The 19,170-nt window shown below is 42.7% G+C and overlaps 1 long non-coding RNA gene across 1 annotated transcript; it reads right to left on the bottom strand.

Annotated features, from left to right (window-relative positions):
* Positions 1 to 276: 276 nt before the first annotated feature.
* On the bottom strand, positions 277 to 7,951 carry LOC137377312 (uncharacterized). Its single transcript, XR_010976386.1, has 3 exons — positions 7,721 to 7,951; positions 3,617 to 3,907; positions 277 to 1,077 (listed from the first exon to the last, which is right to left on the bottom strand). It is a non-coding gene; the product is annotated as an uncharacterized lncRNA (long non-coding RNA).
* Between the last annotated feature and the right edge of the window lie 11,219 nt (positions 7,952 to 19,170).

Raw genomic sequence — 19,170 nt, 5'->3', positions numbered from 1 at the left:
AATTTTCTTTAAAGTTTTAGGGTTTGATGTTACAGTTTATTAATCCTTAGCTCCTCCAAAAGAGCCAGGAAGCTGGCAGCCATTAACCTGGGCCTGTCAACGGGAGAAGCCCCGCATCTGCCGCCCAGCTCGGTGCAAACGCAGGACCAGTAGCTTCTTATTGGGGGTGTTTAAGGCCTACACCAGGTGGTTATGAAGCCTTCACGCCCACCTGCCAGCTCAATTCCTCTCCTGCACTCGGTGGTTTCTCACCTGTTGCGCATCCGTCATGACTGTCTCCATCCAGCTCCAACACCCATACTGCGTATGTGCAAGTTACAGCCCCGCTGGACACACACTTGACCCCCAATGGACCAACGGTTTTCTCAAAGCTTTATGCGAGCTACTCAAAGACTGCCAGCGAGCTACCAGTAGCTACAATCAATGTGTTAGCAACCCCTGTATTAGATCATGGCTGATCTGTACCTTAACTCCATTTAATTGCCTTTGCTCCATATCTCTAGATCCTTATTTTACAACCTTACATGTGATGCAAAATTTGTATGTTTCTCTTTGTGACTGTTTGTTTAATCAGATAAACAGATTTCTAACTTGGGAGATTCTTGTTCCACTTTCCAAAGTCAGGGGCATAGGATAGGATGATCAATTTTATCAGTGCAAGTGATGCACCCATATGAATAACCATATGAATGACCACATAAGTGGCAGGAAAATAGAGAAACTCTTTTGGTCATCCTGAAGCCATTTAATTGTCAATTAACATTCATATTCACTTCAGACAAATTTCAGCTACTTTCATTCACTTAACAGGAAGGATACATTATTATAATAGAGAGCCATATCATATGGATGAGCTGGGCAATGTGGTCTAACTCCAATGAATTGTGTCATGGAGCAGTAATGATTCCTCAAATAGTGAGTTACTGTGCCGGTCAGAGGGCAGGAAGATGGAAACAAAGGAGAAAACGGCAGCAATCAGATGCTCCTTGGACTGCTTATTCTGGGTTACTTGAGTGGCTCCTCCCTTCTGGATCAAGAGCCGCATTCGCAGACGATTAGAAGCAGATCCCATTTCTGCTGTTTTGGATTGTAAATTTTGTTTGGCACACGGGAAGGAAGGGGGGGGAAATACAAATAAATTGTAAATTAGTATTAGACAACAGTGATACTTTTAATGGAGCCCAACAGAAAATTCACAACGAAGGGTGAAGCTCTCAGAAATGAGAGCAGCCCATAATTCATCAGTCACAGGTGCAAATGAATTCTGATGCTCTCTGGCATGACAGAGAATGTCAGTAATGCACCATTAACATTACTGTGTCTCTGTTCTCAAGGTGATTCATGGTTTCATTCTAATACATTCTGGAATTTGACTATTAAGTTATAATTTACTGCCATATATGATCACATCACTGGGCAGTGAAATTACCATTCACACTCTTGCAACAAAGTAAAAACAAAAAGTGAGCTTATCTAATCTGTCCATGATATCCCTTAAATCCAGTCCATTCCCCATGTCCTGCTTGCCTTTTCAACACAGCCATGCCTATGAATTCTCCCGTCCCAAATAATGAATAACCATTCCCAAGAGCAGAATCCTTTCAGACAAATAAATTGGCATCAAATAGCTCTATAATCCTCAATTCCTATGGGTTACTCATGAACAGATGTCATATGATAATTTTGTTCCATCACCAAAGTACGTTTCAAATCTGCATCTCTTAATGCATAGAAGTCACTCTCTTGCCTGATGTCTGATTGTCCGAACCTGACTAAATGACTCAAACATTTGCTAGAATGTTTATTTTTTTGTTAATTTTCTCTCCTCTTCTGAAAGCAATTCACTCTTTCTGAGATATGGTTCCATGTACATCAGACACCTCAAGCTATCTTATCCATGTGGCCATTTTCATGCGTGAACCTTAACTAATGAGTAATGACAGACTACTCAATTGTCAGGGCATCACAACTGAGTCCAATCCATACTGACTCCCTGTATGAGGCCCCATGCACACTTTACAGAACAACCCACATTTAAACCATCAGGAGCAGCAGCTCTGGATGATTTCCCCCTTTCTACCCCGGGGCAATCTGGCCAATTGTCACGAAGTGCACTGGGATATCTTACAAAAGTAGTAAACTAATGAGTAAGATGATGAATGGAAGCATGGTATTTTCCTGTGCAGTGTGGGTGGAAATCAGAATGAAAAAGTGAGTATGAGGCCCAGATCAATCGCACAGGCATCCTAATGACATGCCATAGAACAACAGTGACTGACACCTGACAGCCAGATCACCTGCCCAGGCTGTAAAAAAAGCATGGACCAGGAAAAAAGGATCGTAAAAAGCAGAACTGTTATCACAGATTGGCAATTTCACTGGTCTTTCATATTGTAATGGAATTATTTCCATCTTCAAGAAAGAACTTGCATTTATATAGCAACTTTCACATCTCTCAGAAATATTACAAAAGCAATTCTGACAGACAACCTCTCAGTTAATCTATTTATGATGGCGTTGCTTGAAAGAGCAACAGCCTGGATTTTCCTTTCCCAATAGCAGCGAACGCTGAAACTTTTACTGCTATTGAGGGCTGCACTGGCACTTCAACCTCTAGCAATCTCACTTTTGCCGAAACCCAGAAGTTGTGCCGCACCTCAATGGACTCCAGAGGAGCCCACACTGATTGTCCAGTCAATCCGATGCTTAAAGCAGCAGGGATCTGTTGTGGGAGAATTTTGCCTATTCGCCCACTACCTACACGGATTTTACGTGCAAAGCGGTAGGGCTGATAAACACAGGCTAAATCCGCAAAGGAGTACTAAATTAGTGAAAAGTAAATTTAAATATTTGAATGGCCTTGTTTATTTGAGGGGTGATAATCTGTCAGGCATGGTAGTACAGATGAAAATATTGGCAATATTCAAAGCACGGTTCTTCACGATTCGCTGCCATGAAGAAAAGAGGGTCATAAATAAAGTCTGGCTCCCGTAGCCCCACCAGCAGATCCTTCTCCCCTACTGCCACTCCTCTTTCCCCAGCCTGGCTCTCCAGGCTCCTCCTCTTACACCTCGCCCACCCAACCCAGCTCCCTCAGCTCCTCTTCACCACCCCCCCTCCCCACCGAAACGAGGCTCCCTCATCCCCTCTTCACTCACCCCCCCCTCAACCCGGCTCCCTCAGCCCCACTTCACCCACCCCCCCCTCAACCCAGCTCCCTCAGTTCCTCTTAACCCCCACCTGCAACTCGCCTCCCCAGGCTCCTCAGTCCCGTCATGTCGGCAACAGCACTCGATGGGAGGGGAAAATCACGGCGAAGCCTAAGGCAGAGGAGGAGGAGCTGGGGGTTGGGGATAAGATTGGAGCCAGGTGGCATTCATATCCAAAGGACAGATTGCAGCAGATGGGGGCTAGAGAGAATTGTCAGAGATCTTTCTCATGTCCGTCTCCTCCCTTTCAGTCTCTCTCCCCTTCGCCCTCTGTCTCGGCATTTGCAAGTTTATAAACTTTTAATAACTGTTATAAAAGTGTCAAGAGTATTTAAAAGTTTATAACAGTCTTTTTTAAAATGTCATAACAGTTTTAAAATATTTAAAATCAGAATAAAATATCTCACCTGCCCTGGAGCTGAAGACTGTCCTCTTGGGCATGTCTTTCAGTTTGTGATGCCACTAGGCAGTGTGGCTTTGTGGGCAATGCACCAGGCTGGAAGAAGACCTCGCTGTTTCTCCTGACACTAGGCAATGTTCCAGTGAGAAGAGGCAGTTCTCGCTGCAGCCTATGAATCAGCTAAGTATGGCGAAGTCAGCTTCGCCGCTGACTGCAAAATCCTGGCCATCGTCAACTGGGACAACGGGAAAACTCACGACTCTTCATCAAATAATGTTATCGGATCTTTACCACGTACCTGAAACAGCAGACAGAGGCTCCGTTTAATGGCTCATTCAAATGCTGAAACCTCCAACAATGCAACACTCCCTCACTGCTGCAGGCTAGTGGCAGCTTACATTAAGTTAACTGCAATTGATAACCAACTCCAACAAGGGAGAATCTAACTGTCTCCCCTGGACAGTCAATGACATTACCATCACCGAATCTCCCACCTGAGGGCCAGCATTGACCAAAACTTCACTGGACCAGCCACATAAGTATGGTGGCCATAAGAGGTCAGAGGTTCGGTAGGTGGCTCACCTCCTGAGTCCCCAAAGCGTTTCCACCATCGACAAGTCAAAGTCAGGAGTGTGATGGAATACTCTTCAGTTGCCTGGATGAGTGCAGCTCCAATAATGTTTAAGAAGTTTAAGAATGAGGCATATTAAATTTGTCATATGAACATTGATTTTAAACTATTGCTGGAGTGAAGAAATTACTTGTCTGAAGATCACCAGACACTGGGCTGGAAGGACATTTGCATACTAAGAGACGCTGCTTGTGGAGACAAAGGACTATTCCCTGCTCCAATTAACCCAAAATGGATTTTGATCACCTGACATTGAAGGTGTAAGGAAGCACATTCCAGGCTCTGCTAAGATGATACAATCCAGAGCCACGGCTGGTTAGACCAGCTGGTCACATGACTAACTGGCCAGTCCAGATTTTTTGAACTAGCCACAGGACAGTTTGAATTCAGAAGGCTGTGTGCAACTGAAGCTGAAACAAGCAAGTCTCTCGCCTGGCTGGTCTCTCTCTCGATTTCTCCCCAAGCCACCGGACCCACAGAAGACACGTAAACCTCAAGAGAGAAAAGACTCCTACATCGGAACAAGTTGAAGCGTGAACTGGGCCCCAACGAGTTGCAAGACTTACCAGCAACCGAAGACTCCACATTGAACTTAAAGGACTGTAACTACCAGATATTGCCTCAAACCTTTCCCTTTTATTCCTTCCACTTTTTCCGGCTCTATCTGCATGTGTGTTTATCGTATATGCATGCTAACATGGTCACGTTGCATATTCGTAATTGTTAACCAGATTAGAGTTTAAGATTAATAAACTTCTACCTTTCTTGTTTAAATCTAAGGAAACCTGTTTGATTTCTTTGCCTTACAATTGGAGCAGTGAACAAGGATTGATTAAGGGGGAGCTAAAAACACGGTGTTTTAAAATTAAACCCTGTTACGGTTAAACCAGGCAAAGGCTGAGAGGGAACCCTTGAGACCCCTCTCACCTGGTTGCATCAGAAATTTGGGGGCTAGCATCCGAGATTTTACCCATAGACAAATGGGAAATTGGAAGTGGGGAGCCAAATTGTTCCCAATCAAAAAAGAGAAAAGATTTCAATACAGGTTTTCTTGTGGTTGTGTGTGCTAGAATACGAACATGTCTGCGACTGAAACTAGTAGCTCCCCAAGCCAGGGTGAAGTAACTTGGGATAAGTTAAAAGCACTGTCAATGGAGGAGTTGAGGAAAATGGCTGAGCAGTGTGGGATCACTGTACGTGGCAAGGCTAGGTGGTCTGAACTCCTAAGACTAGTGGCCAACCATTTTTCCCTTGAATCTGAAGCAGAAACAGGGTTAGAAGTGGACTCTGACAGGGTATTGCCAGCAAAGATACAATTGGAACGGAGGAAACTTGAATTAGAAGACAGAGAAAGTGAAAGAGAGAGAGAGAGAGAGAAAAAGAGAAAGAACCTTCCAGAAAGAATGCGAAGAGAGAGAGCTAAGGCGGCTTGAGTTAACTAGGGGGCGACAGAGTAACCCCAATGAAAGCATGGCCAATATGGTGGAGCGTAATTCAGGGCTGGGTACAGAATTGTTAAAACTTTCCCAACTGATCCCAAAATTCAATGAGGGAGACATGGAAGCATTACTTGTGTCTTTTGAAAAACTGGCAAGGCAGTTAAAGTGGCCAGCTGAGGCTTGGACTCTGTTGTTACAGAGCAAATTATTAGGAAAAGCCCATGAGGTTTATTCCATGTTGCCAAGTGAGAGTTCATCAAATTATGAACTGGCAGAAAATGCTATCCTGGGGGCATATGAGTTAGTACTGGAAGCCCATCGCCAAAAGTTTAGAACCCTCAAGAAGCAAGCTGATCAAACTTACCTGGAGTTTGAGAAAAATAAGCAGCTGGCTTTTGACCAGCGGCTGAGGGCTCTTTTAAAGTGCAGCACAGCTATGAATCTCAAAGAAGTAATTTTGTTAGAGGAATTTGAAGACTCTCTCCCGCTCTCCGTAAAGACACATGTGGAGGAACAAAAGGCTCATAAAGCCCAGCAGGTAGTAGTCCTGGCCGATGAGTTTGCTCTTATTTAGAAGTCAGTTTCCCAGGAGAAAACCTTTCCTAATCACCCGCACAAATCCGAAAAGGACAGAAAGGTGATAGAAGCCCAAACAGTCCTGGGAGGGGAAGAAAAGCAGGAGAAACAGGGGGCCCTGCTCCAGCCAAAAAGGAAGGTGCTGTAGGTAGGAGTGAGACCCGGAGACCCGTGTGCTTCCATTGTAATAAAGCAGGGTATTTAATAGCTGACTGCTGGAAACTAAAGGGAAAACCAGTAGGGTTACTCAGGGCACACCCGCTCAGTGAAGAAGGGACCCTGACGGAAAGCAGAGCTGAAGAAGCTAAGCTTTAAATACAGTAAGAGTGAGACCCTGGCAGTCTACCGCTGCAGGTGCAGGAAAATTTAATAGGATTCCTGAAGATTATCAGGGTTTTGTGTCTGAAGGGAGACTAACCCCATACCCCTCGAGTGGGGTAAGCAAGCCCATAGTAATCCTCAGGCAATCAGGGGCCACTAGATCCCTTTTACTGGGAAAAGGCCTGACCTTTCCCCCCAGAGAGTGCAGTAAACACCAGAATGGTGGTGAATGGTATTGGAGGATAGCGTATGCCTGTACCTTTACACCGGGTGCACTTGGAGGGTGACCTATTTTTGGGACCGGTGACCATAGGGATTGTCCCTAGTTTGCCTGTGGATGGGGTTGACCTGCTCCTAGATAACTCCCTCTCTAACAGCACTGTGAGTGTACCTATACTACATGGACTGCAGCAGTTGAAGAAGGCGGGTCACCACCACCTTCTCAAGGGCAATTAGGGATGGGCAACAAATGCTGGCCTGGTCAGTGACACCCTCATCCCATGAATGAATAAAAAGAGCACCCAAAGCCCACAGTGGGGCTTGATCCACAATTTTGTGACACAGAGGTGACAGTGCTACCAATTGAACTAGGCTAGCACTTCAGACTTATACAATAACAGAGCTTTTCCTTCAGGCCCTACACTATGATTAAGCTATTCCTTCAGCCTTGCTTTGGAACAAAGTAGCAACATGTAATGGCAACAGCAACAGAAATGCAGCACCTATACAGTAGTTATGTGCAATGAAATTGTAATTTTTTAAAAATAAAATGATTACAATTTTCCCCATATTGTGAATTTTAGAAACAATAATGTCTACCTTTAATGAAATAATGGCAATAATTTAATCAAGGGATTATAGATCTCAACTGCTTAACCTTCCCCCTTACAGGCAATTGTCATTGGAAACCCTTTTGCCACTGGATCTCTGTCTAGCAATTCAGTGAATGTTATTCATCACATTCTCAGAGTCACAGGTTTAACCAACCATTATCCAGAGCTTTCAACATTGACAAATTCTAAGGGTGTATACCCGAGTTGTCCACTCACACCATAAAAACATAAACATGGCTAAAAAGGCATGCTGTATCTCCTATTGGTTCCAGAAGGCAGATAAGAGGCATTTCTTCTCTTTATCATCTTACCCTCGTATTTTCTTTTGCATTTTGTTTTCTTTCTTTATAGCCCATATGGCTGTTGGATTTATGTGCTTTCCGTTGTAGGGAGTCAGAAAAATGCTGGAAATAATGGCACAGTACATGCAAGTGTGAGATCCTCGGACAAGCAAATGGGAGATCATTATCTCACCAGGAGTCTCCTGCTGAATACAGAAAAGTTAGTAGGCCTTCTCATTTTATACTCTATTTTCACTATGCAAGTGATCACAACACTATTTGCTGCGACACCAACCACAGCCCAGACAACATAGTCAGTCTGTGTGGAGCTGACGTGCTCTGACCACCTTCAACTCAAGTTATACTGCACTTGACATGCCTAAGAAGAAAGCTAAATACCATTTTGTTAATATTTGTGAACCAGCGAAAAAAAAACTACATTTTTTATTTACAAAAAATGTAAAATACAAAAACTACCAAAAGCCTGCTGCAGTGATATGAATCATACTCCCAGCAAAATTTTTAAATTTGGTTTATTGCAGAAGCTGAGAGGTGTATCTGACAGTTGCTGGCAGCCACAAAGATTCAATTATACGCTGTGCAAACATTAATAAAAAAAATGGCATTTAAAAAAAAAAGTCACCTATTCAGGATTTGTGAAGAACAATATTTCTGTAATTAGTTAATTAATATTCAATTAAGGTCATTGGGCTAAATAAAACCTTTTCAGAAACTCAGGGAAATTTTCGAAGACACAGTACTGCAGATGCCTACTTTCATTATCATCTGTAAACAGGCGTACCTTATCTACTGGCCAGATGTCTGAGAACAATGTTCCCCGATTATCATCCTCACACAGTCTGCATCTCCAAGCTGTGATTTTCTGTGAGTGCGCAGAGTAGATACCAGAACATTTAGTGCCACTGATATGTGGTTCATGTTCGATTTTTAAGACTATTTTTTTTTTCTTCCTCTTCTTGCAGTGATGGTATTTAGAATGAGATAGTGATTGATTTTGTCAATGGTCTTTTTTCCATAGTTCACTCATCACTTTTCAGTGCAATGCTGTCTCAAATATCAAGTTGAGGGCTGGGTGTTTCTCTTCATTGTTGTTCAGAACACTTAATTCTGCACTCACAACCAAAACTGGATGTTGTAACCTGCTTTGATTCCCAATATTAGGTGTGTATGTTGTGAAATCAGCATATTTACAGCGTGCCTCTATCAGTCTGCTGTACAAGTCAAAAATAGATCATTTTGTCACCCTAGATTTGCTATCTGAAACCTTGTTCATAATCAGTATTATGGATGAATGTTCCCGCTATTTATTTTTCTCTATCACTCTCGCCTATTTTCACATATCCTTTCTCCTCCTGTTTTTGTTTTAACATTTCCCTCGTTTTATATTTTAGCTTCACTCTTCTGTCCTGCTTTTCTTTATACCCATCAACTCTTCCACTCTTTCATGTAGGACTCTGTAATCGTGCTACCTGGCATAGAGCTCAAGGGGGAGTGTCCTGCCAACCAAATCTGGCATGTTGTTACTGAAGGAGGCATTAAATCAGCCACCAAAACAAAAAGGCACCAATTTAGACAATTCTGTAGAGTTCCTTTGCTAAATGTTTGGAGTGAGCTAAAGTATAAGGAAGACTGGCAAAATGTGCCAAATTTTCAGAATGTGACACCAATGTTAGGCCTACTGACAGAGTGTCTATTTGTCTGGTTGCTGTTTATTAGACATATAAGCATCGGTTCTTAGTTGATTAGAAGTGCATTGAAATAAAATCTGTTGAATAAACTTGATCAACTACTAACCAGGTGATGGGAGTCATATGATGCAATTGCCCAATTTTTGTTGCATCTGTATTTTCTTTTTAGTTTTGTAGATACATCATAATAGTGATAGTTTCAGTGTCAATAATGATACTTGGTTGTTCGTCTCGAGTCTATGATGCCACCAGTGACTCATCAAGCCTCATTGAGATCAGTTGGTTCTCTCAGACATAGACTTGAATCCAAGTTCTCTTTAAGATTGTTTTTCTGGCGTTTTTACCTCATCCTAATGCTGATAAAGTGTGGTTTCCTCAAATTGCTATGCCACTTTGAACTCAAGTCGTGTTCTATGGAGATTCAGGATTTTTTTTTTTTGGTTGTTTTCTCTGGGCTCAGTGGAAGCATTTTGCTCCTTCAGCTTTATGTACACTATTCTCCTGGAGAATGGTTCATTTAATATTCTCACATCTTGCTTGCATCTTCAGCAGCATGCTCTTAATCCTGGTTGTTCTTGCTCTGTTTAGGATGTCAGTATTGGGGGCTAATACTGAACTGAACATGGCTGCGAAGAGATGGCTGCAATTGTCCAACGGACCCCAGGATTGGAGGTGGAGGTTGAAACCTAGAGATTACAGTTAGAGGTAGGCCTAAATACTAGGTCTGCACTGGTCACGAAGCCAAGCTGGGTAGGGGCTCTCCATTTAAACTTAGGATTTGCAGTTGAACCTGGCCCAAATCTACAAATAGAATGAATTACAGTATGCAAGGTATAGAAAGCATTCCTCACTGACTGAATGTATCTAGCACAAAAAATATTCACAAGCCAATCAGCAACATACTATTAAAATCCCCACTCCTGCACAGGAGTTTGCACGTAATGGTTGCTAATCTTCACACTGGACCTGTGGCCCATGGTCCTGCCCATTAGTGTTCTCACATTGCACAAGCAGTCATGTTTGATCCAGACATCCTTCTACTTTACATACTGTATATTCACAGAGGAACAGTCAGTTGTGTTTAGCCTACCAGAAATAGAAGAGGGCATTTTTCTGGCCCCCTCTCAATTCAGGGTGAGCAGTTTGATCCAAAATAGGAATACAGTGTTTCCTGGAATATCACTGCTTCAAGTTCCAATAATAAGACAGCACAGTCCAGGGTAGCCAGACATTTCAAGATTGCATCTGTAGTCAGTATTATTCAACAAGTGTTGCTTTGCCACTCACCTACCACTGTCAGGCTTTTCTTCAACTACTTAGCTAATACATGCACGTGAAATGATTAAAGTGAAGGGGGCATTATCTTGTAATTTAACCTGAGCTCCAACTCCTTACCCCAGTTAGCCTGTAAGTTCTACCATCCGGCATCAGTGCTATTATTTAATGGCTGTTGGTGTGTTCGGTCTACATGCTATTCTTTCCAGGTTTTTGCATTTTTAAAGTTCTGAGGCCGAATACCAATTTGACCCGAGAGTTAACATACAAATCAGGAGGTAATCTATTTAAACACAAACCTCCACCGCTATAAGCTTATCTGTGATTGAGGAGACTATGAACCAATCACATATGAACTTTGGCATTGTAATAACTGCATCCAACATGACCAAATGGGCGGAGCCGCATCAGAACTCAGATTGCTTGAAGGAATTTCAAAACGAGGCATTGAAGGACCATGTGAAAAAACACACTGATAACAAAAGCGATCAAATCATCATCTTCATTTGAAGCAAAACTAAATACTTATTAGAAAATGGCCCAGATGGTACCCTGTGTCCTTGAAGCTGAACCCAAGAATGAGCCTTTAGGAGAAATAGGGAAAGCATTTGGCATTACCTTGTGGGCAGCCAATCAGATGTTTGAAGTGCTGAACCTGTTCACTGCTATAATTTCAAAATGAGATGACAGGTGTATCTCATTAACAGTGGTTAAGATAACATACACAAGCGAATGTTTCATTTAACCAGTCAGTGCATCACTGAATACCAAGCACCCAGACAAATATAAATTATATTGTATTTGTTCATGCACCAAAAATCAGTCATAAGAATCAATAGTGACCCCACACCTTAAAGTCGACAAAAAAAAGAACCTAAATTAGTTGGAGCAACAGAAGACATTTCCAAAATTTGTCATTATAGTATGAGTTTGACAATAGGATTAACAAAATATATACACATTATTGCTGAAAGACTACAATGCAAGTATAAAATAATCACCAGTAAGTGTTGTTGATCTGAAGATGGGCAATGGTAGGGGGACGAGCATCCAGGGCGGAAAAGAGGGAACCAGTCCGGATCACCATCATGTGAACCCTGGCAGAAAGTATATGCATATTGGCCTCAGATAAGGATAAGAGTGGACTCAGATATGATACATCCTACTGTCCAATAGTCTGATAGCATTCATTCACTGTCGACATACATGTAGTCAGAATTTGCACTTATATAGTGCCTTTCGCAGCTTGGTTATGTTCCAAAGGACTTCACAGCTAATGTATTATTGCGAAGAATAGTCACTATTATGCAGGAAAATGGCAGTTTTTTTGCATGAGGTTCCACAAGTGAAAATGGAGTGAATGATCAGGCAATCTTTTTTGTGGCGTTGTAAGAGGGATCTTCTAGGCAGTCCCTTAGGATCGAGGAGGACTTGCTTCCACTCCAGTTGAATGGGTTTTGAGATGGCTGATAAGTCCAATGCATGATCTGCAGACTCTGCCACGAGTGGCAGTTGAAGGGTCAGGTAAATGAGTACTTTGGAGGTTTGTGGCCTTCCCTCCAGCGCTTCAACTTTGCCTCCACATGTTCCTGACAAAGTCCCTCGAGGTGTACGATGCCTTCTCTAATGAGATTTTTCCATCTAGGACCATCACGAGTCAGGAACTCCCACAAGTCGACGGGAATGTTTGATCACTTCAGGGATGCTTTGAGGACATCTCCAAAGCATTTCTACTGTCCTCCTGGGAGTTTCCTGCTGTGACCAAGTTCTGGTGTCAGGCATGCGAACGACATGTCCTGCCCAGTGGAGCTGGTTTTGGGTCATTAGTGCCCTGATACTGGGCAGGTTGGCTTGGGAAAGTTGCTGCTGTTGACCTCCTTTCTTGTAGCCAGATTTCAAGGACCTTGCGCAGTCACCTCTGGTGGTACTTCTCCAGTGTTTTGAGGTGCCTGCTGTAAGCTGTCCAAGTCTTCGAAGGATATAGGAGTGTAGGGATCACTGCTGCCCAGTAAACCACGATCTTAGTCTCGGGTTTGAGATCCTGATCCTCTCTTCCTCAGTTGGCTGAAGGCTGAGCTGGAACATTGGCGGCGATGATGAACCTTGCTGTCGATGCCTGCCTTTGCTGATAGCAGGCTCCCAAGATATGGAAAAAAAGTCGAGCACATTTTCCAGGATCTCACCATTGATGGAGGGAGGTCTGCTGTGGGAGCTGGTTGAAATAGGACCTTAGTTTTCCAAGTGTTTAAAGAAAGACACATTTTCCTCATATGCTTCAAAGGAGGAGTCGACAAAGGAGCTCAGTTTCAGGTTGAGCACACATGCAAGCACCATCTGCATATTGAAGCTCAATGACTGAGGTTATAGTGATTTTGGTTTTAGATTGAAGGCGGCGTAGGTTGAACAGTTTCCTGTCTGTTCTGTAGATTTTCTCCATGCCTGTGGGTAGTTTGCCAGAGGTGAGGTGTAGCATTGCAGCAAGGCAAATGGAGAAGAGGGATGGTGTGATAACACAGCCTTGCCTGACCCTGGTCTTGACGGAGATAGGATCTGTGGTGGTTCCATTGGTGAGGATCTTGGCTTGCATGTCATCATGGAGGATGGTGAGAAACTTCTGAGGGCAGCAAATTTCAGCAGGATATTCCTTAAACCTTCATGGTCGACCGAGTCAAAGGCTTTTGTGAGGTCAAAGAAGGCTATGCACAGCAGTTGGTGGTGTTCCTTGCATTTGGCACACAGTGAAGATCATGTCTGTGGTTCCTCTTGATAGATATTGGTCAACACAGAGAATTTCATTGATCTAATCTGAATAGTATCACCTGAACATGTAGCCAGAGCTTTGGTTTAACATCTCAATAAGATAGTACCTCTGAATTCACTTGCCTCACTTACTTATACTACACTGAAGTGTTAACCTAAACTATGGGTTCAAATGCCTGGAGTGAGACTTGAGCCTACAACCTTCTAACTCAGAGGCCTGACACTACTGACAAGACAAAAAATGGCCATTTAAAGATAAGGACCCACAAGCAGCGTGGAACTGAAGCCCAGAGTGAGTCTTTAGGAGAGAGGGAAAAAAAAAAAATGGAGGATGAAGAATAACTAATGAAACACATTAAAAATATCCAACACTAGGGTTAAGGAATGATCACATCACAATGCAGTGCATGTCACCTTACTGTGCTTGTACACAGCAATGGTCAGATCTATATTTTATTTGGGGAAAAAACTGGTACGTTAACAGTGCATTATATTTTATCTTTCTCCCAACATTTATAATTATGAAATAAAATAAGGCTGTAACTTGTATTGTGCATGATAATTAGGCAAAACACTTTCCTGTTCAAAGTTACTTGAAGTTTATGCAAACAATGTATTCAAGGGAGTAAATGTTTACTTTCTTCCATTCTGGCAGCATTTGCTCTGCCAATCCATACTTCATTTGCATACAAAATGCTTCATTCCAGCAATCAATGAAAGTGCTGTATTTAGAGCTTATCACAAACATGCAGGGATCGGATTCTTTAGTCTACTCGTTAAATTCTGGCGATGCATAACAAAACGAAAAGGCTGGAGAACTGGAAACTGTGCATGGGATTTAGAGATGCCTTCACTTCATTTCAGACAATGTGTCAGAAAAAAAGAAACATCACAGGGTTTATCCATTGGGACGTACACATCTTAAACCAAAGGGGTAATTTTTGAAATGTCAGGAGCAAGTTGCCATTATTATATAGGGAAATAACCCAGAAAGCAGCTCTGTCCTACCCTAAGGAGAATGTCATTTTTAATTTAACTATTCAGGATAGTGTAGCACAAAATTACATATACATACACACACACATATATATCCTCTTCATGGGGAAATGCTCATTAAAATGGACTTGCTATTGAAATCTGTTTATAATTTGTCAGTATTGTACCTCTTTCCTTTCTTACATCGGCTTATTGAATTGGGTCAAAAACCACGCTGAAAGTATTGATGGACAAAGGAGGTCTGCAAGCGTAAGGCAACACATCCATATTACCTGCAGCAAATTCCATTTTGATATTTGTTTCATGATACTGGCAATTGAGATAATAAATAAGAATTCAAAGAAACTGCTGGACTGATTATTACTTGCCCCACTAGAGACTATCCTACACACTGCACAAATGCAGCTCGCAAGTTAGAATGCTCTTATGATAGGATTTCAAAGGCTAAGCACTCAACAAGACTCGCTGATCAAGAAGTCTTTCTGGCATTTTCAATATGTGTTTTCAACATATGAGTAATTTGGTCACTAGTATTATTTCAGACAGGTTGACTCATTGCATTACTATTGGATATTACCATGGAAATCAATCTCAGTTGTCATTAAGAGAAGATAACAAGCAAAGGTCAGGTGTTTCCTCCACAGAAATAAGGGAAAACAAGGGTGGCACAGTGGTTAGCACCGCAGCCTCACAGCTCCAGGGACCTGGGTTCGATTCCAGGTACTGCCTGTGTGGAGTTTGCAAGTTCTCCCTGTGTCTGCGTGGGTTTTCTCCGGGTGCTCCGGTTTCCTCCCACAAGCCAAAAGATTTGCAGGTTGATAGGTAAATTGGCCATTATAAATTGTCACTAGTGTAGGTAGGTGGTAGGGAAATATAGGGACAGGTGGGGATGTTTGGTAGGAATATGGGATTAGTGTAGGATTAGTATAAATGGGTGGTTGATGTTCGGCACAGACTCGGTGGGCCTGTTTCAGTGCTGTATCTCTAATCTAATCCAAACTGGAGGATAAATAACTCATGGCGACTCTTATGCATTTCAGTCATTGGCTGAACAGCACCAGACACAGATTTGGGAGCCAGGCGAAGATAACAGGAAGGGGACACAAGGCCTGAAGCTATGTTTTTCTTTTACTTATATGGTCAGGAGCAGGACCCTCCAGACCCAACAAGGAAAGCTTTAAGCTCCCCACTCCCACTTGAGAATTGGTCCCTGCAATACTTCTAGCCAGCAGGCTCCTGCAGCCTAGCATTGTTCTTGGTTTGGAATGGGCAAAATCACCCAGACCTGAGCTGAAGTGCCCTATTTAAATCCAGGACAAAAGAACCTGTCAATTCCCTAACATGGGCAAAACGCTGTCGACTGAAATCAAGAGTCCTCAGTACCAATGTATTTTCAGCTCGGCCAAACTGGCCATTGCTAGAGTTCTTCAGCTTACTAAACTGGCTTGTCTTCCACACAAGATGGGAAACACAGTAGTCACATACAGTAATATAACTAAGGCAAACCACTTTTATTCAATTTGACTATAGTACTAGTATTCAGAATATTGCACATGACCTACTTTTCATTTAAAGCCTTTGATCGGGTCAGTTTGATGACACTACCATGGATAAAGCATTCGATGCAGGCAAACAAGTCCCATTGGTGAAGGGTATACTATACAAATACAGACAGCTACCAAACAGCCTATAGAGCAAAATTCCAACTTGCATCTTAGTCCCTCGTGTCCAGTTTTGGAGAACGGAATCTTTGTATTAAACATTTGAGGGTCAGCCAACCATAAGGAGCCAAAGTCATCACTTACTAGTGGATTAATTGAAGCACTGTTCATCTGTAATAGGTCAGTGTGTGCAGAGCACATGACTTGCCCAGGCCCCATTAAACTGGGCAATTTGTTCATTTGTGAAATAGTAGTTAAGGATTAACTGATCATCCTGCCACTGTACACAGTAATATTCCATTTTGCACAAGATAACGCCATAGCAATAGGCATCTTTATAGAACACCAACAAAAAAATACATGCATGGGACATGAATTTCAGAAGTGACAGCAGGGAGGTTGGGCAGGTGGAGTGGGGCAGGGGTGCTCATTGGAAACTCATGGAATTGAAAGCAAAATTGAGTTGGCAGGAAATTGGTTGAATGGCAGGAGGCAGAGTAGGAATTATGAGCCAGTACTAACTGGCAGGATTAGACTAGGGGTGTCCCACAAGGATCTGGAGTGCGGCCTCAACTATTCACTATATTCTTCACTTTAGCATGGGATAAAATGCCACAAATCCAAGTTTGCTGATGGCAAAGATATTAATAGATTAAGTGAATGAGCAAAGTTGTGGTAAGTGGATTTCAATGTAGGCAAATGTACAATCACTTTTAAATGGTGAAAAGTGAGAAACAATGGAGATCCAGGTATGCAGATCAATATTTTCTGCAGCTATTTGCAGCAGTTTAATCAAAATGACTAATAAAGGCAAGTATTCCATATTTAGGAGGACTAGAATACAAGCGGATAGAAGTTTTGCTACAGCTATACAAAGCCCTGTTAGACCACACCTGGAGTACTGTGAGCAGCTCTGGACACCACACATTAGGAAGGAAATATTGGTCTTGAGCAATTGGACTCCAATGGTTAAATTACAAGAGGAAATTAAACTATGGTTGTATTCCCTGGAACTCAAGTCAGGTGATTTGATCAATGTTTAAAGATAGTAAGCGGAACAGATAGGGTTGAGAGATTAACTATTTCCACTAGAGAGACTAGAACTTGCAAGGCGGGGTGAGGGGAGAGACAGAGGCATAGCCTTTTAGAATTACACCCTTCAGGAGTGAAATTAGCAAACATTCCTCAACATTGACTCCAGAACCAATGACGTCTCATTGCATCAGATGAAACGTGGGCAAGGAAACCTGATTACCACCTAAAACACTCCCTCAGTTGATGGATCAGTGCTCTTCTATCAACCACTTTGAAGAAGAAGGTAGGAGGGGCACAGAATATACTCCATGTGGGGAACTTCAATGTCCATCACCAAGAGTGGCTCAGTGGCCCAATGCTGACAGACTCGAGATATATTTGCCAGGCTGGGCCTGCAGGTGGTGAGGGAAAAAAAAAAAAAAAAAAAAAAAAAAAAAAAAAAAAAAAAAACTTACTTGGCCACATCTTTAAATCTACCCATTACAGATGCATCAATCCACAATATTGGTAGGAGTGACCATCACATAGTCCTGGGAGACAAAATCCCATCTTCACACCATTGAGGATACCATCCATCTGTGGCAATGCCACAGTGCTAAATGGGATAGATTCACAACAGATCTGGCAGCTCAAAACTAGGCACCCATGACATAATGTCAGTAAAATGGTACTCCACCACAAATTGGTAAATATATGGCCCAGCATATCCCTCATTACAATCAAGCCAGGAAATCAATCCTGCTTCAATGAGGGGCACATGAGAAGTAGCTCCAAGCATATCTAAAAATTGTTTTAAACCTGGTGAAGCTACAACACAGGACTACATGCATACTTAACCGCAACATGCTAGACAAAGCAAACCCACAACTAACAAATTAGAATCAAAGCTCTGCAGTCCTATCAGCCAGTTGTGCGTGTTATAAAAAGAAATTCTGGAAACACTCAGGTTTGGCAGCTACTGAGGAGTGAGAAGCAGAGTTAACATTTCAGATCAGATGGTCACTGACCTGAAACGTTAACTCTGCTTCTCTCTCTCTCTCTCGATACTGCCAGACCTGTGGAGTATTTCCAGCATTTCTTATTTCAGATTCCAGCATCTGCTGTATTTTGCTTTTATTACAGTTGTGAGTGGTGCTGGACAACTAAACAATTAACAGGAATCTCCCCAAACATCCCCAACCTCAATGATGGGGAAACAAGCACGAGTGCAAAAGACAAGGCTGAAGCATTTTCAATGATCTCAGCGTCCCCCAGAAGGCCCCAGCACCATAGATGCCAGTCTTCAGCCAACTCAAATCACTCCACATGCTATCAAGAAACCACTTCGCGCACTGGATACAGCCAAGGCTATGAGCCCCAACACTGCTGAAGGTTTGCACTTCAGAACTAGCTGCACCCCTAGCCATATTAGCATCTACCAGATGAAGTGGTCAGGTATGTCCTGGCAACAGAAAGGGTAAATCCAATCACCACATCAGTCTACTCAAATCATGAGCAGTGGTCAGTGTTATCAAGTTGCACTTACCAATAACCTGCCCACCGCTGCAAAGTCTGGGCTCTTCCAAGGCCAACAGCTCCAGTCTAGATGCTGTTGGCAAGTTGCTGCAGTGCATCCTGCAGAATGTACATACAGCAGCTACAGTGCGCAAGTGGTGGATGTGGTGCCTTGGATGGCGTGAAAAAAAGTTTGTTGGAGAGGCAGTCATCCAGACAAGGAGTGGAAAGACTTGGGGAGTCAGGAGGCAAGTTACTCACCGCAGAATATCCAGCCTCTGACCTGCTCTTATAACCAAAGTATCTATGTGGCTGGTAGTTAGATTTCTGGTCAATGTTGACACCCAGGAAGTTGATGGGAGTGATTTCAATGCCATTGAATGCTAAGGGGAGGTGGTTAGACTTGTTGGCAATGGTTATTACATGACATGTGTGGCACAAATGTTGCATACCAGTTATCAGCCCAAGCCTAAATATTGTCCAGGTCTTACTGCCTGTGGTCAGATTGCTCCATTGCAGTTTGTTGCATTTGCAACTCAGGTCAGTGAAC

Source organism: Heterodontus francisci, chromosome 14 (genome assembly GCF_036365525.1).
Source record: "Heterodontus francisci isolate sHetFra1 chromosome 14, sHetFra1.hap1, whole genome shotgun sequence".
Lineage (NCBI taxonomy): Eukaryota > Metazoa > Chordata > Chondrichthyes > Heterodontiformes > Heterodontidae > Heterodontus > Heterodontus francisci.
This window is presented reverse-complemented; position numbering and strand designations above follow the sequence as displayed.